At 43.6% G+C, this 22,883-nt stretch overlaps 1 protein-coding gene across 3 annotated transcripts in view; it reads right to left on the bottom strand.

The window, feature by feature from the left end:
• LOC143818300 (uncharacterized) overlaps positions 1–22,415 on the bottom strand; it is a 113,046-nt gene extending 90,631 nt beyond the window's left edge. For 2 of the 3 annotated variants that reach the window (XM_077299649.1, XM_077299651.1), the window contains exons 1-2: positions 22,373–22,415; positions 22,095–22,178 (exon numbers count right to left, since the gene is read on the bottom strand). The gene's annotated coding sequence lies outside the window, so the exon portion shown is untranslated. The remainder of the gene's footprint in view (positions 1–22,094; positions 22,179–22,372) is intronic. The other variant, XM_077299650.1, reaches the window with a different exon arrangement.
• Positions 22,416–22,883: the final 468 nt, after the last annotated feature.

Genomic DNA, 22,883 nt, shown 5'->3' with positions numbered 1-22,883 from the left:
ATGATACTAGTCATTGAAACTGGACATGTTTCGGTTCAGTGCTTTCTTTTTCTATCTGGGTATTTGGCATCTCTGTATTTGACCTGTTTTTATTTATATTTGTATCAATAAAATTCATTCATTTACATTTCAGTAGTCATAAGAGGACTTTTTCTTCTGTAGGTTTTTAATGCCCAGAAGAAGTGAGATGGTGCTGCTTCTATATGACTTCCTCCAAATGTCAGTTACAGCTGATGGAAGTGAGAAGGAAGCAGCCGCAGATTGGCTGCAGGGTTCGCGTGACATAAAAATGTTATATAGGTCCAAGAAGAGTAGGTGCCAACATCACTGGAATGGAGCATATATGTTATTATTTTACATGTGGGAACTATGATGATTGGGAAGGGGTTCTCCGAGTAGTGGATAAACCCTATTCTTTGCTGACTGTAATTTTTTGTTGTGTGACTTGTTATTGTAATATTCTGGAATGATAGTGTGGGGTGGGAGTATGATGTATAGTGTAAGGTAACCTGTGCTGTGTATTGTACTCTTGTGCTATGTTTGGTAAATATAATTATTCATTGTGTGCTGCTATTTAGCCTGCTCTCTGACACAGTACATTGTATATTTGTGTTCGATAAGGGCTGGATAACAGGAGTAAACGATTTGTAAATGTGTTAATGTATCAAAAGAAGTAAATTACCGTATTTTTTGGATTATAGGAAAAAAAAATTTCACCAAAATTTGGAGGGGAAATGGGGTGCGCCTTATCCAAATTGTAGCTGCAGTGGAGCAGTGTCCCAGGGTCGCTGCTGCCAGAAGCTTCTGACGGAGGCAGAGGCAGGAGTCAAGCGATGGCTGAGGGCCCCAGACTGGTACCACAAGATTTCAGTGGTGAGGGGGCTCCGCCGACATTTTGTGAAAGCCCAGAGCATCGCACTTTCCATAGTCTTCTATGTGGTATACTCTGGGAAAATGGCTGCCGGAGGCGGCACATGCGCAAATTGAGATGTCGGCACCGAGATTTCATCTCCTGAGATCATGGTTCCAGAGCTCTCAATTGCGCATGCGCCGCAATTTTCCCGGAGTCCACAGCATTAGAAAGTATGGAAAGTATGGAACGCCCGCCAGGGCTGTGGGGTACTCGGTACCGGGTCCGGTACTTAAAGGGATGTGTCAAGGCGGTGGTGACTCAGTCCGTGGCCTTGGGCGCCCATGTTAAGGGGACGGTCCTTAAAGGGGTTTAAATAAAGTTTGTTCATGACGCCACCTGTGGTACTCAGTCAGGAGTGAACAAAGCTGCTTAAAGGGGTCCTCTGGGGTGATGTTGTGGCAGCAGGGATGGTATGGCTTCCCACAGGCGAAGCTGGGTCCTCAGGGCTCCCGATGTAGTAGGGAGAGATGGTAGATGGTATTGAAAGAAACAGAGGACAAAAGTTGCAGTCTCTTTACCTCTTTACTGTAGAATTCAGGCAGCCACAGTCCAGAGTACCGGATCACAGCTGCTTGTCATGGTCCAGCTGGCTTGGAAGAGAGTCTGGAATCCCCCTAACCAGGTGGGGTTGGAAGCCTTCCTTCTAGCGCTCTTTTGTAGTTTCTTTCTACCTTAGGCCTCACAAAAGGTCCTCACTTTCTATCTGTCCCCCTTTAGGTCGGACACTAACCCGCATGGCGGGTAACTGGAGCGTTTTTACAGGATCTCTATCACGACCCGGGCTCTATGTGTTACTGTGCCTTTGGTTGTTAATGGTGAACAGTTGACTTGCAATCTGCTGTTTGCCGGTTTCTGCCATGGGGCATAGAGTTACCCCCACAACCTCGGTCTTCCGGCCACCGGTTTCATGTGCTTCGCAACTTCTCTCCAGCTCTTCACTCTCCTTTGCTCCTACCTCCTTCATGCTCTCTGCAAACTGTTCCATCCTTTCTTTCCTTTCCAGGAGCTGCAGAACTCGGTCTGCACGGCCCCTGCTTTCCTCACAGGAGCTGCAGATGTTCTTGTCTGCAATGTCTTCCTCTGTCTCTCTCACAGACTGACTCCCAGTCACAAACTAACTATTTTCCCTCCAGCCATAATATATATAGGGGAGCCATACACAATCTGGATCAGAGCTCCCCCTTCTGGCCTGGAGTAAGAACATGTTGCATGTTTGTGAATACCTGTTATAGGGATCCTTCCTCGCTTCCAAGCATGACATCACTCTCCCCGCGAGGAAAGCAATGCCACTGTAACGACCAGGAACCTGGGGTGTTACAAGAGCGGGGTTCCAGGCTTTCACAATATGTCGGTAGAGCCCCCATACCACTCATCACCTCGTCATACCAGCATGGCACCCACAGCCATGGCCAAACTCTTGACACTGCTGAACAGCCCGTCCTACCAGTTTGGAGCCCACAGCACATCCACCAGCAGTGACCTTCCACCGCCAACAGTGACCTTGCCACCTGGGACCTCTCTCCACCACTGCCGCCAGCCAGGTAAGCTATTGTTATAACATGCACCTTTTAAAAAAAAACATTTTTTTCCTATTTTCCTCCCCAAAATTTGGGGTGCGTCTTATAAACCGGTGCATCTTGTAATCCGCAAAATATGGTATATAGTGTTGATTCATTGGTACAGGTAAGAACACAGGTTATAATAGCTATCGTAACATGTATTAGCAGTAGCAGTGAGTCAGCATACTTCATTTTTCTCAATAGTAAGTGATTGAATTAACATTAATTTAATAATTAATATGTTAATATTAATATTGAGCATCATTAATTTCAGCCTATTGGTTCTGTCCTCTACAACAGTCACGGTCTCTCATATAGCCCCTCTTGAATACTAAATCCATGTACCAGAACAGCAGCGAATAGCCAAAACCTTGAGTAAATTTGAACTGTTCCCTATTTACAGCAGATATTTGTATTTTTATTGCATATTAAGATGAACACTACTGGAAAGGATGTCAAACAGAGACTAAAATTTTAAGTATATGATATTCAGATGGAACCCGCTAATGAAATTATCAACAGAGAACATACAGTGGGGAAAATAAGCCTTTGATACACTTCCGATTTTGCAAGTTTTGCTACCTACAAAGAATGGAAGTCTGTAATTATTGTACAAGACAGAATCTTAAAAAAAAATCCAGAAAATCACATTGTATGATTTTTACTTACTGAATTTGCATTTTATTGAATGAAATAAGTATTTGATGCAATAGAAAGACTTTTCAGAAAAGCACCCCCAAAGTATGATGTTTTCCCCACCATGCTTCACGGTTGGGATGGTGTTCTTAGGGCTGAAGTCATCCTTCTTCCCCCTCCAAACACGGTGAGTGGAGTTGATACCAAAAAGTTCTATTTTGGTCTTATCTGACCACATGACCTTCTCCCTTCCTTTCTCTGGATCATCCAGATGGTCATTGGTGAACTTCAAATGGACCTGGACATGTATTGGCATGAGCAGAGGGACATTACGTGCCCTGGAGCATTTTAATCCATGATGGCATAGTGTGTTACTGATGTTAATGTTTGAGACTGGTTCCAGCTCTCTTCAGGACATTGACCAGGTTCTCCCATGTAGTTTTGGGCTGATTCCTGACCTTTCTCAGAATTATCCTTACCTCATGAGGAGAGATCTTGAATGGAGCCCCGGACCGAGGAAGATTGACAGTCATCTTGTGTTTCCTTCATTTTATAACAATTGTGCTAACAGTTGTTGCTTTCTCACCAAGCTGCTTGCCTATTATCCTGTAGCCTATCCCAGCCTTGTGCATGTCTACAATTTTGTCCCTGGTGTCCTTAGACAGGTGTTTGGTCTTGGCCATGGTGGAGATGTTGGAGTGTGATTGATTGTGTTGACAGGTGTCTTTTATATAGGTAATGGGTTCAAACAGGTGTGATTAAGACACGTGAGCCAAAATTCTTGCTGTTGGTAGGTGATCAAATGCTTATGTCATGCAATAAAATGCAATTTAATTTCAAACTCATACAATGTGATTTTCTGTTTTTTATTTTTTTAATTCTGTCTCTCACAGTTGAAATGTTCCTACGATAAAAATTACGGACCTTTTAATTTTTTGTAGATGGGAAAACTTGCAAAATCGGCAGTGTATCTAATACTTATTTTCCCCACTGTAATTAACCAATCATAAATAATTTTGTTAATCAGATCAGCATTCTGCACTCCATGGTAGTTATAGCAGAAAACAACAATGGAAGTGATGCTGTTCTGCTCTCTTGATAAATCATTCAGAGGAAAGGAATTGGAACGAGGCCCATTTGCTAACCACATTTCAACATGTACGTCAGAAATCAAAACGAGTAGTATGGAGCGTGCTCAGGAAATAAGCCTGCTTCACATGCATTGGATGCCAGCTGCATTATAATCCCTGACACCAGCCAGCAACTGCAGAGCTAGTTTACCGCATTTTTCAGATTATAAGACACACTTTTTTTTCCCCAAAAAAAATGTCAGCGCTGAAATCTCATCTCCTGAGATCTTGTTGCAGAGATCTCCATCTGCGCATGTGCCGCCCCGGCCGGCACCCATTTTCCCGGAGTCCTTTCCATTGCATAGGAAACCATAGTCACTGCGGGGGCTCTGGGTTTTCACAAAATGTTGGCAGAGCCCATGCAGCACCGGACATCCGCAACACCTGACACCGCAGCGGCGCTCTGCACCGCTCATCCAAACACCCCCTCATCCCAGCCTGCAGCTTGCAACAACGCTCCACTCTTGCCTCCTCCAGCGGCGACCGTGGGACCACGCTTCACCGCAGCCACCACCCCGGTAAGCAACAAGACGCATGGATTATAAGAAGCACCACCATTTTATGAAAAAAAAAAAAAGTTTTTTTCCTATTTTTCTCCTCAAAATTTGAGGTGCATTTTATAATCCGCAAAATATGGTAATTCCTTTAAGATTAAAGAGGACCTATTCCAGCCTACTTCATCTGGATGTGCGTCTGAGGAAAAATCCCAGGATGGGAGGCATATGTACCAGGAAGGGACAAGAGACAATGCCTGTCAGAAAGTCAGAATGGGCTCAGTGTAGAGAAAAGACCTAATAGTCTAATGTGAGCAGCGCCGCGTGATGTGGATGTCCCTAATGAGAGAAGAAAAAGATAAGAGGATAGCGATAGCCTGAGCAGAGAAGTGACTGAAGGACTAGAGTAATGGGAGAAGGGTCCTGGGTCAAGACGCCTAGCAGTATGATCTAATTTACAACTCAGAGAAGTAACAGGCCTAAACGGGACAGGGTACGTAAGACATAGAGAATGCTCCAAGTGGGGGTTTCAGAGCGCCAGAGACAGAAGAGATAGGTTAAGGCCATATTGGTAAAGTAGCTCCTGTGATGCAGTGACCCCTGTAACAGGTAGGGGGCGCTGCATGGTCTCCCCGGTATGTGCACGGAGTCGTATTGAGGCCGTGAGGATCGACCTGCAGTGATGTCAGGATCACGTGACCAGCCCATGTGATCCATTACTGTGGGTGTGGTTACAGGTACATAACGTGACCAGGGTGTGGGTCACAAGGGGGTTCCTGAGGGCCTGTGCATGGGCTGTGTATGCTCCTGTGTTGGAAGCCCTGGGAGGAGGCTTCCTGTGTATGCACATGGTTTGGACCTGGTGGCCTGGGTGTTGGACTAAGTCCTGAATAGCACCCAGACAGGCCACATGCCTCTGTGGTGGACAGTCCCAGGTGGGATGGACGTTCTGAAGACCACAGTGTGATCATGGTCCTGGACAGTCTGTGTTAGAAGCTCCTGTGAGTGGAGTCTTCTTGGAGCACCTGAGAGACTGTGGACCTGGATGATCGGTGTTGGGGAAGCTACCGGCCTTCGGTGGCTCTGGACTGATGTGTGCCGGCCAGGCAAGTTGGTGAACCCCGTAAGGCAGTTTCCCCAGGAGAGAGGACTGACAAGGAGTCAGCAGATGGAGCAGGAGCTCCCATAAGGTACCTCCATAAACTGTTGGTGCTTGTATCATGAACTGTGTGGTAACCCAAGGCAACTGGTCAGTGAGGACCAGTGTGTTTAGTTGCCACAGAATAAGGGTCTGAAACTTGAAGTGATATCCTGGTTCAGTATGTAAATGGACTGTTCATGATGTGGTTTATGATACCTTAATAAACCAAATAGACTGTTTTGTTTTAAAAAACCCGTGCCCGTGTGCTGAATATCGCGGCCAAGTGAGTGTCCCCCAATACACTCAGTAAGAATAGTCTTACACTCCCCTAAGGGAAGAAGGACGAGGAATCGTGAGTTGAGTATACAGAAGGTCCTACAAACTGGACTGTAGTACTGAGCTGAGTTGTGGTGAAGTGAAGACGAACGGTAAAGATAGAGAATAATCGAGTAAAGAGGAAGGAATTTAAACTTTGTGGAAAATTCTCCGTATCATGAAGGAAATGTTTAAAAAGTTGTGAACCCGTTATCTACTGTTAATTTTCCCATCCAAGTTCCTGTTTGGTAAAAAGGTAAAAAGTTTATTTTTGAACAGTGGTCTCTCTCATTGAAATATCCAACACCTGGTCCTGGCACACCAATATTTCCAGTGACATGCGACCTGAAAAGGTGTAGCGCGCCCACAGCACAAGTCTACACACTCAGTAAGGACCTTCATCTTCATGTCATGTGCTGGGGAATAAGAAACAAATACTTCGCCAACGGCTACTGCCGTGCCCCATGTTACACATACATACCAAGCAGGGGCCCAAGATGTGTACATATATTCCTGGAAGGGTCCAGGAATGGGGCACATGTAAATCTGGAAGTGGCCCAAATGGAGGATACTACTACATGATGGGGGACATTACTACATAATGGGAAGGAACAAGTATGTCCTTATAGGATTTAGAATGTTACAGGAGCCCATACATCTGGCCAACATGAAGAGGGAGACAGGTTCACATTTTGCGCTAGGGTCCATTGGACTCTATTTACACTACTGCTCCCTACGTGCATGTCCTCCTGTAATTTTGCACAAACTACCACACAAGGACACTCAACACCTAACCTTCCTATCCACAATCACTTTGATTATAAAGCAGTGAACTATCAAGCTCTGTCCATGATACAATTTATGCATTAATAAATTCCCTCCCTTAGCAAAAATGGTGATCTTCTTCCTCTCTAAGTGTAAAACCTTCCATTTCTCTTTTCTAGGCCATACTGTAGTACTAAAAATGTCAATACTGCTGAAAATATTTATACCTATACAAAACTTTGCCTGTTAAAGTGACAAAATTCTAGTCTCTTTCCTAAATGTCAGAATTGCAATACACATTGAATGCCCAAAACTGTTTTGATAGCTTGGACCTTAGAAGAACTCCTAGTAGTCTGTCATATTGCACTTGACTATTAAGTTGCTTGACTTAATGCCCCATACACATTAGACTAATGTTGTTGGAATCTGCAGATATCAACAGGTTCGGCTGATAGACTAAAGCACCACTCCAGCGTTTTTAAAATTTTATTTCAACAGTGGAGTTAAAGTGCTGGGAGCGGTGTGTGACCGCTCCTGGCACTTAGTGCCGAGTGTCAGCTGTCAGAATCAGCTGACACCCGGCGGCGATCGCCCACACACTATCTGTGTGCGCAGGCGATCGCGCAGATGTAATAATCCATCCGTGGTCAAATAGGCCCTGGGCACATGGACAGATTATTACGTCTGATGTCAGAAAGGGGTTAATTGTTGGTATTGGTTTAGGGGCATTTATAAATCACCGTGTAATGTGTTCACATTTTTATGATGCGAATGCAGACAAAGCGATTCTTACTTCTTTTTTTTATACTGTTCACAAAATTTTACAACTAACTTACTGTGTAGTTTTTTTTATGTAATGTTTGAATTGCAGTGCTATACCATACTCAATTATAAAGTGATTATTAATAGTATATATTTTTATTTATTTTATTTGATATCTTGTTTGCTATGCAATTTGTCCCTCAAGAGCTCATAAAAGACATCTAAGTGGCTATTAATTTTTTTGTTGTTGTACAGTATTTATTGTTACTAGGAGCTATAGAGTCCTCCATTACAGGGGAAAACAGCCCTCAAGCATGATTTCCGCCATTAGCAGAGCTGTTGTAGGTCTTACATAGTGGAGAGACAATTGAGTAAACCTTGCAATCACAAGATTGCCGGGTCCAGTAAAAGGTATGGCATTGCTGCTGTCTATGGTCACTGAGTAAGGCTACGTTCACATTAGCGTTCTGCGCCGCAGCGTCGCCGCATGCGTCATGTGCCCCTATATTTAACATGGGGGCGCATGGACATGCGTTGCACTTGCGTTTTGTGACGCATGCGTCACTGCGGCGCACGCGTCAGGGCGCAGAGGACGCAGCAAGTTGCATTTTTTGTGCGTCCAAATTCAAGCAAAAAAAGGACGCATGCATCACAAAACAATGCGTTTTGCATGCGTTGTGCGTTGCGTCGCCGATGCGTCGCCGACGCAACACACAACAACGCAAATGTGAACGTAGCCTAAGAGACTGTCGTGTTCCTGTTCCTTAAGACAAATGTTCCTTAAGATAACAATTGTGTAGTGTGAATACTGTAATATGTTTTTATTGTGCTTTATGGTGAGATGTAAAATGTATAGAGTATAATGTTGTATAGAGTATAATGTGATAGGTACTGATGCAAAGGTAATGCCTAAGGTAACTCTGGTGTAGGATAAGTATAAGATATAGTTTAGAGTTTAGGATATAGAGCAGATTAAACAGTGATAGGCATATTAAGCTTAATATGCTTAGTGCTGATGAAAATGATGAAGGAGCAGCAAAGTCATGGAGTGCTTTAGAGTGACTCGAGAGAGACACGGCCATCAGTATGGTATGGCTCATTGTGGGGGACCAGAAAAGTTTGGAAGCGGCAGCTGGTGCAGCAGTTGGAGGAGGAGTGGCCGGGAGGACTGTAGAAACCAGGGATCCCACCAGAGGTCCCAAGTAAGGAGCCGGATCCCAAGATAGAAGCGCCCATGTCAGTGTGGCTGAGTCCCTGCAGCTGGGCTGAAGATCTGAAGTCCTTGATGGCACAATGGACGGTGAGTAGCTGACAGCCCCCCCAAAGAGGTGCCCATTCAGGAAGCTGCCCTGACACCACGGCTGCAAGTGTATGTGTAAGAGAAACCCCTGGCCCCGGACACAGGTAAGGCTAAGAGGATGGCAGGAGACATCCAAGAGAAGAAAAGGAGGGAAAACCTTGTACGGTTCCAGTTAGATCTCCTCGGGAGTGAAGTGGCCAACGAAAGGGTGGAGCAGATGAACGTAAGCAAGTGCTTGAAATGTACTTTGTTGTTGTAACAAGAATCGGAGTGTTTTGTACCCAATACTGTGTGCTAAAGACTGATGTACTTGAACTGTCCAGTAAAGTTGAACTTGTTAAAGCGAACTGGGTGTCGCCTGATGTGTGTGCAGCTGTTCCTTGAACTGAGGACGAGGAGATAGCTAAGGCCTCCGGCCTTCGAGTACAGTGCAATGTACACAGCACAACACTTATGGGCTGGGACACGATGTGTTTGTAAAGTGCCAGGGTGTTATGGAGCAGCAGCTCGCCCACAGATTCCGTCCTGGAAACCTTAAAACTGCAGTTGTTATCATCAGGATTCCTAGCTGAATCTGAAATTTTGGTACCAGACCAGCTCCTGATAGATTGAAGGAGCAGTGCAGGAGTGTAATGTAGTGATGTGCACAGACATTGCTGCAGGCTTGCACTGCCTGCCATGTAAACATGGGGTAAAATTGACATTTCTTCCCGTTAGACGTGTTTGATTTCATTTTGTAGAGATTTACTCGAAGTAAAAATAAGGGCAAAAAAAATCTCCTAATAAAGGCCCTGCTGTAGTCTGTCAGCTGTATATTGTCTACAGGAAATTGCAATTGTACATAGTAACATGACATATCATAAACACTAAAAGCTCTGTATTGAGTAAGAGTTGGAAACTGACCTCAACTTCTTCCAAAAAATGAACTGCTGTTACATTATAGTTGCGTGTAAATTATATATTTTTTCCTGGAATGTGTAGCAAGAAATTCAATATAAAACTGTATATATATATTGCAAAGTGTTTTTCCAACCCTTTTTGACACGTAAGAACCCCTGAGTACTGCAATAGAAATTGTGATAGTTCATGTGAATGATTTTCTTCCTGCAATATGTAGCAAGATATATTCAAAATATAACCAAATATGTTAGTGTTTTTCCAAACAATACCGTAAAAACTACAAGGAAAGGTGAGTAGATTTTTTTTTAGCAAACAAAATAAAAAGCCTGGTAAAAAGTCCCAGTGCGGCAGCACAGTAATTTGGCTACACTTAAAAGTCAATTGAAAAAAAAAAAAAAAAATGCAATGAGTGCAAATTAAAGGGGTTGGCCACTACTCTGACAACCCCTTCTCAATCCCTATGTTTCACCCACAGCGCCATTCCAGTGATTTTATTGCAGGCTCTCCTGGGGATAGCGTGACACTGTTTGTCGAACAAATGAGTCTTCCGGTGGAAGTCTGAGATGCAGCTGTTCTCTCGCTTCCTCCACATGTCAGTGTTGCGAGAAGTCCAAACTCATTAGATTATATTGTGACTTTGTCGCAATCACATTCCCCGGGTTCACAATGTGACCCCATTCACTTGTATTTTACTGCGATATAGTAGCGGCACTGAGGGTAGTTTGGCTGCAAGACAGGTGTAGTGGTCAAAGTCGCCGTATAGCAATAAACTAGGATAGAGGAGGAACACATCCATCTGATACTAAAGCTCTATGGAAATTATTTTGATGCAAGAAAGCTTTTATTATACTCACAGAATAAAGCTTGTTACAATGCGCATATAAAATCATGGTGAAGTCAATTACTGATAGAGTTTCGCCGGGCTTTTTCCAAGGGTGTGACAGGCACTACCTCAATTCCTGTTTAAATTCGCCAAAACACCAAACTCAATACTGTTTCCGCCACTACTAAAGGAGTGTACAAACAGCGGTCATAGGAATCTTATTCAAAAATTCTAATAAAACTAATAGAATTAAGAAGTATAAATAAAAATTAAATTAACTTATGTATATATTAAAAAGAGCTACTGTAGAAACAACGTATTAAAGAATCAATTGAATCTTAATGTGACATCACTTTATACTTACACTCCATGTTTTGACAAAATAACACATTTCAGGGTATTTGACCCCCATTGGAAAACAGTAGTACTGGAAGGCTAGGTAAAAAGGCTTTATTCTGTAAGTATAAGAAAAGCTTTCTACAGAGCTTCACTATTGGGAGGACGTGTCTCCCTGTTATTTCGTTTTGCGATAGGTGAAATGGGAGACAGCTGAAATTCCAAGGTGAATGAGGTGTGGAATTAATGGAGAATTGGATACCTGCTTTGTACCTACACTTGAGTGAAGGTGTGAATGAGATTATTTAAGTCTCAGAAATAGAGCACTGTGAAGATCAGACAAGTCTTCATTGCATTATGTTTTAAGAGTTTACCAACCTCTACATGCAAAATCACCTGAGAACTGAACTCAACTTTCAATCCTGGCGCTCACATACATTGGCCAATTTATGAGTGAAGTACCTTCCTGTTTTCATAGCAATTTTTGCAGATAAATATTTTATGTGTATATTATATAGTACTTTTTTCAATTTTTTCCTATTTCCTTTGGCAGCAATGCAGTTTCAATGTTCTAGAGTCATCCTTCTTTGTATATTATGGTGCAACTTTACTATTTGTTGCATGAATGGTAATCAATTATGTCCAACTGTAATTTAGCGATAAATATATGCATATAAAACTTTAATAGTCATAAATAGAAAAAATACAAACTGAAATAATACAACTGCTTCCAGTTCTGAATTCTACAGTAATTGTGGGAAAGTATTTCAATTAGTAAATTTGTAAACATAAGAAGAATTAATGAAATTATAACTTTCTTTTTACATGCTTATATATGTACAGCGGCATATAAAAGGTTAAACACCCCTGATCAAAATTACTGTTATTGTGAAGAAGTTGAAGATTAAATGATCTCTAAAAGGCCTAAAGTTAAAGATGACACATTTCCTTTGTATCTTAGATTTAAAAAAAATATTTTTTTTCATAAAAAAAATTACAAAAAGGAAAATGGGCCGATGCAAAAGTTTGGGCACCCTTGAATATTTGTGTGCTCAAATAACTTTGATCAAAGTTTCAGACCTAAATTAGCCTGTTACGGTTATGGCTTGTTCACTATCATCATTACAAAAAGGCCAGGTGATGCAAATTTCCCAGCCTTAATAAAAGCCCCGCCTCCTCTAACCTTGTGCCAAAAACCAGCAGCCATGGGTTCTTCTTAGCAGCTGCATAGCACTTTGAAAATTAAAATGGTGGAGGCCCACAAAGCAGGAGACTATAAGCATTTTCAAGTTGCTCTTTCCTCAGTCCAAAATGTAATAAGAAATGGCATCTAACAGGAACAGTGGAGTGTTGTGATTCGGTTCGTGGGCTCCCCCGGTGGTCTCTTGTGGTACTGGTGTCCTGCAAGCTTTGCCTTCTCAGTTCACCTGTTCCTATCAGGATGTGGGAGTATCCTATTTAACCTTGCTCCTCAGTCATTCTAATGCTGGCCATCAATGTATCCAGAGTGATTCTGTTGCATGTTCCTGCTCCCAGTTTTCTGCTCAGCTAAGTTGGACACTTTAGTCCTTAAGTCTATTTTTGTATGTTTTGTCCAGTTTGCACTTATGTGAATCTCTGCAGCTGGAAGCTCTTGTTGGGCTGAAATTACCACTCCAGTGGCATGAGTTGTCACATGAGTTAAGGTAATTTCAGGATGGTGTTTTGAAGGGTTTTGCAGCTGACCGCGAAGTCCTCTGTTGTATCTTTCTGCTATTTAGTTAGCGGGCCTCTCTGTGCTAAATCTGCTTTCATACTACGTGTGTCTTTTCATCTGCTCTCACCGTTATTATATGTGGGGGGCTGCTATCTCCTGTGGGGACATTCTCTGGAGGCAAGCCAGGACTGTGTTTTCTTCTACCAGGGGTAGTTAGTTCTCCGGCTGGCGCGCGGCATCTAGAGACAACGCAGGAATGCCCCCTGGCTACTTCTAGTGTGGTGTGTAGGTTTAGCATCGCGGTCAGCTCTAGTTTCCATCACCCGAGAGCTTGTCCGTTTATTCTATGCTTCTGATGTTTCCTTGCCATTGGAAACCATAACAGTATGGCCAGCCCAAAATGTTTAATCTATAGGCTGAAGCAGGAGAGAAAAGGAACTGTGTGAAACCTTTTTTTTTTTTTTTTTTCCTTCCTCTGAAGTTGCACTCCAGCTCTAATTGCAGTCTCCTGTTTTCCTCTCCTCTTAACCCCTGAATGGCTCAGACTTTATTTGTTGAAATATGGATCCCCAGAGTCTGGCTACCAATTTGAATAATCTTGCCTCTAAAGTTCAGAATATACAAGATTTTTTGTTACATGCTCCTCGGTCTGAACCTAAAATTCCTATACCGGAGTTTTTTTCTGGAGATCGATCTTGTTTTCTAAATTTTAAATACAATTGTAAATTGTTTCTTTCGCTGAGATCTCATTCTGCTGGAGATCCTGCCCAGCAAGTAAAAATTGTTATTTCTTTACTGCGGGGTGACCCCCAAAATTGGGCATTTTCATTGGCACCAGGGGATCCTGCGTTGCTCAATGTGGATGCGTTTTTTCTGGCTTTGGGGTTGCTTTATGAGGAACCAAATTTGGAGATTCAGGCTGAGAAAGCCCTAATAGCCCTCTCTCAGGGGCAAGATGAAGCCGAAATATATTGCCAAAAATTTCGAAAATGGTCTGTGCTTACTCAGTGGAATGAGTGCGCTCTGGCGGCAATTTTCAGAGAAGGTCTCTCTGATGCTGTAAAAGACGTCATGGTGGGGTTTCCTGCGCCTACTGGTCTGAATGAGTCCATGACAATGGCAATTCAGATTGATCGGCGTTTACGGGAACGCAAACCTGTGCACCAGTTGGCGGTGTCTTCTGAAGAGGCACCACAGAGAATGCAATGTGATAGCTTTCTGTCCAGAAGCGAACGACAGATTTATAGGCGCAAAAATCATTTGTGCTTCTATTGTGGAAATTCTACTCATGTTATATCAGCATGCTCTAAACGAACAAAGAAAGTTGATAAATCCTCTGCTATTGGCACTTTGCAGTCCAAGTTTATTTTGTCTGTAACTCTAATTTGTTCGTTATCTTCTATTGTTGCGGATGCGTATGTGGATTCTGGCGCTGCTTTGAGTCTTATGGATTGGTCCTTTGCCAGGCGCTGTGGGTTTGATCTAGAGCCTCTGGAAGTTCCTATACCTTTAAAGGGTATTGATTCTACACCATTGGCTAGTAATAAACCACAATACTGGACACAAGTGACTATGCGTATGACTCCAGACCATCAAGAGGTGATTCGCTTCCTTGTACTGTATAATCTACATGATGTGTTGGTGCTGGGATTGCCATGGTTGCAAACTCATAACCCAGTCCTTGACTGGAAAACAATGTCTGTACTAAGCTGGGGATGTCAGGGAAATCATGGGGACACATCTTTGGTCTCCATTGCTTCATCTATTCCCTCTGAAATTCCTGAGTTTTTGTCTGATTATCGTGAGGTTTTTGAGGAATCTACTCTTAATTCTCTTCCTCCTCACAGAGATTGCGATTGCGCCATAGATTTGATCCCTGGCAGTAAATTTCCTAAGGGTCGTCTATTCAATCTGTCTGTACCTGAACATGCTGCCATGCGAGAGTATATTAGGGAGTCCTTGGAAAAGGGACATATTCGTCCTTCTTCGTCTCCTCTTGGAGCGGGGTTATTTTTCGTAGCTAAAAGCGATGGTTCTTTGAGACCTTGTATTGATTATAGACTCTTGAATAAGATCACAGTCAAGTATCAGTATCCTTTGCCATTGCTGACAGATTTATTTGCTCGCATTGAGGGGGCGAAGTGGTTCTCTAAGATTGATCTTCGCGGTGCGTATAATTTGGTGCGAATTAAGCAGGGGGATGAGTGGAAAACCGCATTTAATACGCCCGAGGGCCATTTTGAGTATTTGGTGATGCCTTTTGGTCTGTCAAATGCCCCTTCGGTCTTTCAGTCTTTTATGCACAATATTTTCCGTGAATATCTGGATAAATTTATGATTGTGTATTTGGACGATATCTTGATTTTTTCGGATGACTGGGAATCTAACTTGTTGAACATGAGGAGGGTTTTTCAGGTTTTGCGGACCAATTCTCTGTTTGTTAAAGGTTCAAAGTGTGTTTTTGGGGTTCAGAAGATTTCTTTTTTGGGGTACATTTTTTCCCCCTCTTCTATTGAGATGGATCCTGTGAAGGTTCGGGCTATTTGTGACTGGACGCAACCGACTTCTCTTAAGGGCCTTCAGAAATTTTTGGGCTTTGCTAACTTTTATCGTCGATTCATAACTGGTTTTTCTAGCGTTGTCAGGCCTTTGACTGATTTGACTAAAAAGGGTGCTGATGTTGCAGATTGGTCTCCTGCTGCTGTGGAGGCCTTTCGGGAGCTTAAGCGCCGTTTTTCTTCTGCTCCGGTGTTGTGCCAGCCTGATGTTTCTCTTCCTTTTCAGGTGGAAGTTGATGCTTCCGAGATCGGAGCGGGGGCGGTTTTGTCGCAGAAAAGTTCAGATTGTTCAGTGATGAGACCTTGTGCGTTCTTTTCTCGAAAATTTTCGCCCGCCGAGCGAAATTATGACGTCGGTAATCGGGAGCTTTTGGCGATGAAGTGGGCATTCGAGGAGTGGCGTCATTGGCTTGAGGGTGCTAAACATCAGGTGGTGGTCTTGACTGATCACAAAAATTTGATTTATCTTGAGTCGGCCAGACGTCTGAATCCTAGACAGTCGCGCTGGTCGTTGTTTTTCTCCCGGTTTAATTTTGTGGTTTCGTATCTGCCAGGTACTAAGAATGTGAAGGCGGATGCCCTTTCTAGGAGTTTTGAACCCGATTCCCCTGGTGATTCTAAACCTACGCGTATACTTAAGGATGGGGTGATATTGTCTGCTGTCTTCCCAGACCTGCGACGTGCTTTACAAGAGTTTCAGGCGGATCGGCCTGATCGTTGTCCGCCTGGTAGATTGTTTGTGCCGGATGAGTGGACCAATAGAGTCATCTCGGAGGTTCATTCTTCTGCGTTGGCAGGTCATCCGGGAATTTTTGGTACCAGAGATTTGGTGGCTAGGTCCTTCTGGTGGCCTTCCCTGTCTCGGGACGTGCGTACTTTTGTGCAGTCTTGCGATGTTTGTGCTCGGGCCAAGCCTTGTTGTTCTCGGGCTAGTGGGTTGTTGTTGCCCTTGCCTGTTCCTAAGAGGCCTTGGACACACATCTCTATGGATTTTATTTCTGATCTCCCTGTTTCTCAGAAGATGTCCGTCATTTGGGTGGTGTGTGACCGCTTTTCTAAGATGGTTCATTTGGTGCCCTTGCCCAAGCTGCCTTCCTCATCTGAGTTGGTGCCCCTGTTTTTTCAGAATGTGGTTCGGCTGCATGGTATTCCGGAGAATATCGTTTCCGACAGGGGATCCCAGTTTGTGTCCAGATTTTGGCGGGCGTTTTGTGCCAGGATGGGCATTGATTTGTCTTTTTCGTCTGCATTTCATCCCCAGACAAATGGCCAGACGGAACGTACTAATCAGACCTTGGAGACTTATTTGAGGTGTTTCGTGTCTGCTGATCAGGATGACTGGGTCTCCTTTTTGCCGTTGGCTGAGTTTGCCCTTAATAATCGGGCCAGTTCTGCCACTTTGGTCTCCCCTTTCTTTTGCAATTCAGGGTTCCATCCTCGTTTTTCATCTGGTCAGGTGGAGTCTTCGGATTGTCCTGGAGTGGATACCATGGTGGATAGGTTGCATCGTATTTGGGGGCAGGTGGTGGACAATTTGGAGTTGTCCCAGGAGAGGACTCAACGTTTTGCTAATCGCCATCGTCGTGTTGGTCCTCGTCTTCGTGTTGGGGACTTGGTGTGGTTGTCCTCCCGTTTTGTCCCTATGAGGGTCTCTTCTCCTAAGTTTAAGCCTCGGTTCATCGGTCCTTATAAGATTTTGGAAATTCTTAACCCTGTGTCTTTTCGTTTGGACCTCCCAGCATCCTTTGCTATCCATAATGTCTTCCATCGGTCATTATTGCGGAGGTATGAGGTACCACTTGTGCCTTCTGTTGAGCCTCCTGCTCCTGTGCTGGTTGAGGGTGAATTGGAGTACGTGGTGGAGAAAATCTTGGACTCCCGTGTTTCCAGACGGAGACTTCAATATCTGGTGAAATGGAAGGGCTACGGTCAAGAGGATAATTCTTGGGTTACAGCTTCTGATGTTCATGCTTCTGATTTGGTCCGTGCTTTTCATAGGGCTCATCCAGATCGCCCTGGTGGTTCTTGTGAGGGTTCGGTGCCCCCTCCTTAAGGGGGGGGTACTGTTGTGATTCGGTTCGTGGGCTCCCCCAGTGGTCTCTTGTGGTACTGGTGTCCTGCAAGCTTTGCCTTCTCAGTTCACCTGTTCCTATCAGGATGTGGGAGTATCCTATTTAACCTTGCTCCTCAGTCATTCTAATGCTGGCCATCAATGTATCCAGAGTGATTCTGTTGCATGTTCCTGCTCCCAGTTTTCTGCTCAGCTAAGTTGGACACTTTAGTCCTTAAGTCTATTTTTGTATGTTTTGTCCAGTTTGCACTTATGTGAATCTCTGCAGCTGGAAGCTCTTGTTGGGCTGAAATTACCACTCCAGTGGCATGAGTTGTCACATGAGTTAAGGTAATTTCAGGATGGTGTTTTGAAGGGTTTTGCAGCTGACCGCGAAGTCCTCTGTTGTATCTTTCTGCTATTTAGTTAGCGGGCCTCTCTGTGCTAAATCTGCTTTCATACTACGTGTGTCTTTTCATCTGCTCTCACCGTTATTATATGTGCGGGGCTGCTATCTCCTGTGGGGACATTCTCTGGAGGCAAGCCAGGACTGTGTTTTCTTCTACCAGGGGTAGTTAGTTCTCCGGCTGGCGCGCGGCATCTAGAGACAACGCAGGAATGCCCCCTGGCTACTTCTAGTGTGGTGTGTAGGTTTAGCATCGCGGTCAGCTCTAGTTTCCATCACCCGAGAGCTTGTCCGTTTATTCTATGCTTCTGATGTTTCCTTGCCATTGGAAACCATAACAGTGGAGGTCAAGATAAGGTCTGGAAGACCAAGCAAGATTTCAGTGAGAGCTACTTGTAGGATGGCTAGAGAGGCAAATCAGAACCCCTGCTTGACTGCAAAACACCTTCAGAAAGATATAGCAGACTCTGGAATTGTGGTGCATTGTTCTACTGTTCAGAGACACCTGCACAAATATGGCCTTCATGGATGAGTCATCAGAAGAAAACCTCTCCTTTGTCCTCACCATAAAATTCAGCATCAGAAGTAACTAAAAGAACATCTAAACAAGCGTGATGCATTTTGGAAACAAGTTCTGTGGACCCATGATGTTAAAATAGAACTCTTTGGCCACATTGATCAAAGGTATGTGTGCAGAAAAAAGGGCACAGAATTTCAGGAAAAGAACATCTCGCCAAACATTAAGCATGGGTATGGATGGATCAATTATGTTTTGGTGTTGTGATGCAGCCAATGGCACGAGGAACATTTCACCGGTAGAGGAAGAATGGATTCAATGAAGTTTCAACAAATTCTTGCTGCAAACATAACATGATCTGTAAAAAAGATGAAGTTGAAAAGAGGATGGCTTCTACAAATGGATATTAATCCTAAACACATGTCAAAATCCACATTAGATTACCTCAAAAGGCATAAGGTGAAGGTTTTACAATGGCCCCCACTCTTCCCTGATCTGAACATCATTGAAAATTTGTAGCTAGAGCTCAAAATATCAACGCATGCAAGATGACCCAGGAATCTCACAGAACTGTAAGAATATTCCAACGAAGAGTGGATGAAAAATTCCTCAAACAAGAATTGAAAGTCTCTTGACTGGCTATAAAAAGCGTTTACACGTTGTGATACTCTCAAAAGGGGGAGCTACTAGGTACTGACCATCCAGGGTGCCAAAACTTTTCCTTTTGTAAAATGTAAAAAAAATTTTTTTTGCCTAAAATACAAAGGATATGTGTCATCTTTAACTTTAAACCATATAGAGATCATTTAATTTTCAACTTGTTTAACAGTTCACAATAACAGTAATTTTTACCAGGGGTGCCCAAACCTTTACATACCACTGTGTATATATATATATATATATATACACACATACAGTGGGGAAAAAAGGATTTAGTCAGCGCCCAATTGTTCAAGTTCTCCCACTTAAAAAGATGACAGAGGCCTGTAATTGACATCATAGGTAGACCACAATTATGAGAGTCAAAGTGAGAAAATAAATCCAGAAAATCACCTTGTCTGATTTGACAAGATTTATTTTGTTTTGCAAAATATGGTGGAAATTAAGTATTTGGTCACCTAAAAACATGCAAGATTTCTGGCTCTCACAGACCTGTAACTTCTTTAAGAGTTTTATCTGTCCTCCACTCATTACCTGTAGTAATGGCACCTGTTTGAACTTGTTATCAGTATAAAAGACACCTGCCCACAACCTCTGTCACACTCCAAACTCCACTATGGTGAAGACCAAAGAGCTGTCGAAAAACAACAGAAACAAAATTGTAGCCCTGCACCAGGCTGGGAAGACTGAATCTGCAATAGGCAAGCAGCTTGGTGTGATGAAATCAACTGTGGGAGCAATAATAAGAAAATGGAAGACATACAAGACCACTGATGCTCTCCTTCGATCTGGGGCTCAACGCAAGATCTCACCCAGAGGGGTCAAAATGATCACAAGAATGGTGAGCAAAAATCCCAGAACCACATGGGGGGACGTAGTGAATGACTTGCATAGAGCTGGGACCACCGTAACAATGGCTACCATCAGTAACACACTACGCAGCTAGGGACTGAGATCCAGCAGTGCCAGACGTGTCCCCCTGCTTAAGCCAGTACATGTCCGGGGCCGTCTGACGTTTGCTAGAGAGCATTTGGATTATACAGAAGAGTATTGGGAAAATATCATATGATCTGATGAAACCAAAGTAGAACTGTTTAGTAGAAACAAATCTCGTCGTGTTTGGAGGAGACAGAATGCTGAGTTGCATCCAAAGAACACCATACCTACTGTGAAGCATGGGGGTGGCAACATGATGCTTTGGGGATGTTTCTCTGCAAAGGGCCCAGGACGACTGATCCGTGTACATGAAAAAATGAATGGGGCCATGTATCGTGAGATTTTTAGTGCAAACCTCCTTCCATCAGCAAGGGCATTGAAGATGAAACGTGGATGGGTCTTTCAGCATGATAATGATCCCAAGCACACCACCAGGGCAACAAAGAAGTGGCTTCATAAGAAGCATATGAAGGTCCTCGAGTGGCCTAGCCAGTCTCCAGATATCAACCCCACAGAAAACCTTTGAAGGGAGCTGAAAATCCAAGTTGCCTAGAGACAGGCCTAAAACATCACTGCTCTAGAGGAGATCTGCATGAAGGAATGGGCCAACATACCACCAACAGTGTGTGCCAACCTTGTGAAGACTTACAGAAAACATTTGACCACTGTCATTGCCAACAAAGGATATATAACAAAATATTGAGAACTTTGGTTAATGACCAAATACTTATTTTCCACCATAATTTGCAAAATAAATCTTGCCAAATCAGACAAGGTGATTTTCTGGATTTGTTTCTCATTTTGACTCTCATAGTTGTGGTCTACCTATGATGTCAATTATTCAATTACAGGCCTCTCTCATCTTTTTAAGTGGGAGAACTTGCACAATTGGTCGCTGACTAAATACTTTTTTTCCCACTGTATATATATAGATTTATATTTACAGTTGGAGCGCCCCCACTGCCGCAGGGCCGAAGGGGCACCCGGTACCGGGCCTCTGTGTCTCAGTTCTGGGGTTGTCACGGTGGCTAGGCCCGGTCCGTGACCCTGCTGAGGGGCGTCCAGTGAAAGTTGCCAATGTGCGGATGTTGTGGTGTGGTGTAGGTTGCGGTGAATAACGAGGACACCAGGTTGCAGTCTCTTTACCTCTTTACTGAAGGCTTCAGGATCCTCAGTCCGGAATACGGTCAACCGGGCTACCCTAGTCCGGCCGGTCCGATGGCACCTTCAGAGTTCCCTTTGCAGGTGGAAATCTGTGCCTACCTTCTAGCGCTTGTGTGTTGTAGTCCTTCCCTGCTGTGCTTACGGGATAGTCCTCACAACTGTTGTGTCTGTTTCTGAAGTTCCCTCACAACTCGATTATGATGTTCTTCTTCGTCCCCCAGATGATATGGCTAGGACGCACCCGTATGACGGGTAGGCTCGGAGGTCTTCCGGGACCCTAGAGTTGCCCTCTCCAAATGTTGCCCCCTGTGTCTGCTTAGGTGATTTTGGGTGAGACAGCCCGCCTATAACTGACTGTCCTGCCGTAGGTTTGAAGTAAGGCCTGGAGCTCAATACTTCCTCGGCGTTTCCGGCCACCGGCTGCGCGCCTCAGTAGGATGTTGCCTCGTCTTACAGCACGACTCCTACTGGTGTTTCTCCTTGTTGCGTTGATCTCGTTTCTCACTCAGCACAATAAACCTCGCTTCTTGTCCTTTCTTGGGGTACCGCCACAATGACATGCAGGCACGGTCCCGTAACGTTCTTTCTGTTCGCTAGGCCTCTGTCAGGATCCCACCCCTGACAGGGACCCCCCTGAATCTTCCCCTGCAACACCCTCTGCCACAGGATGTTGCCTGGTTCCAACCCAGTCAGCTTCTGTCTAACTTCCTATCTAACCCCCAGTTTTACCAGACTGTGAGGAGTGGCCTAATACATAGCACCCTTAGCTCCCCCTGGAGGCCAGACCGTGAAGTGTATTGGTGTCTGTGATACCTGGTCAGGTGAACTCCTTCAGTGCCATCAGACGTACCATAGCCCCCCTTAGTGGCGAGGCATCAGTACTGCAACGACCAGGACTCTGGGGCGCTGCACATACATTCATATACATAAATTCGTATATACATACATATACATATTCTAAGCCTCGACTCTTACAAAACTAAAGGCTTATTCACAAAATTGTAAGTTGTCCCATATCAATAATAAAGCTTACTAATTGTTTGTGGTCCGACTTCTGGCACCCAGAGCAATCCAGAAGATGGGTCTCTAGATCACAGGAACCAGGATCTGCAGAGCCCTGTATTGAATGGAGTGAAGGTGTACATGCTAGACCACAACTTAATTCATTGTTTTTAATACTGTCAGAAAAAGTCGACTATTCACGACAGTCCCATAGGGAATAAATTATGATTTTGGAAAAACCTTTTTAATTTAAAACAGCTGAGGATGCATCTAAGCAGCTTTAAATGTTTAAAGAAATATCAAACTTACTGTCTGTCTTGTAAGTCACCGCGGCTCTAATGATTCTACTTCTTGTTTTATACTGCATGGTATTACTCTAGGAAGAAAGGACTTAGTTCACCAGATTTTGAAACACTCCTTTCCACATCCTGTTAATGCAATTCTCATTATTGTTTGACTTTATTAAATTATTTTCTTACGACTTTTGACTGTGATTATCCTGACTCGGGTTACAGGAGACTGTGAATGTAGTTGAACCAACAGGTCCACAATCCAATTTTAGGAAGCAGATAGAATAGTAGCTGTAGAAAAGTAGTCAAATGAAACCAAAATGAAAACCAAAAGTCAAGATAATCTAGGAATTAAAACTAGAGTCTAAAGCTAGCCATCGGGTTGCTACATGCATTTTAATATACAATTTTGGCATGCCACTTTTATTTTTCTTAAAAAAAGAAAATATAGCTGATAGGGGCTTAACAGTCTTTTGTTTGTTGAATGGTGGGCATGTGCATGTTACCTCTTCATTTAAATGACTAAACAA

Source organism: Ranitomeya variabilis, chromosome 3 (assembly GCF_051348905.1).
Source record: "Ranitomeya variabilis isolate aRanVar5 chromosome 3, aRanVar5.hap1, whole genome shotgun sequence".
Classification (NCBI taxonomy): domain Eukaryota; kingdom Metazoa; phylum Chordata; class Amphibia; order Anura; family Dendrobatidae; genus Ranitomeya; species Ranitomeya variabilis.
The sequence above is the reverse complement of the archived record's forward strand: the minus strand, read 5'-3'. Positions and strand labels throughout refer to the sequence as shown.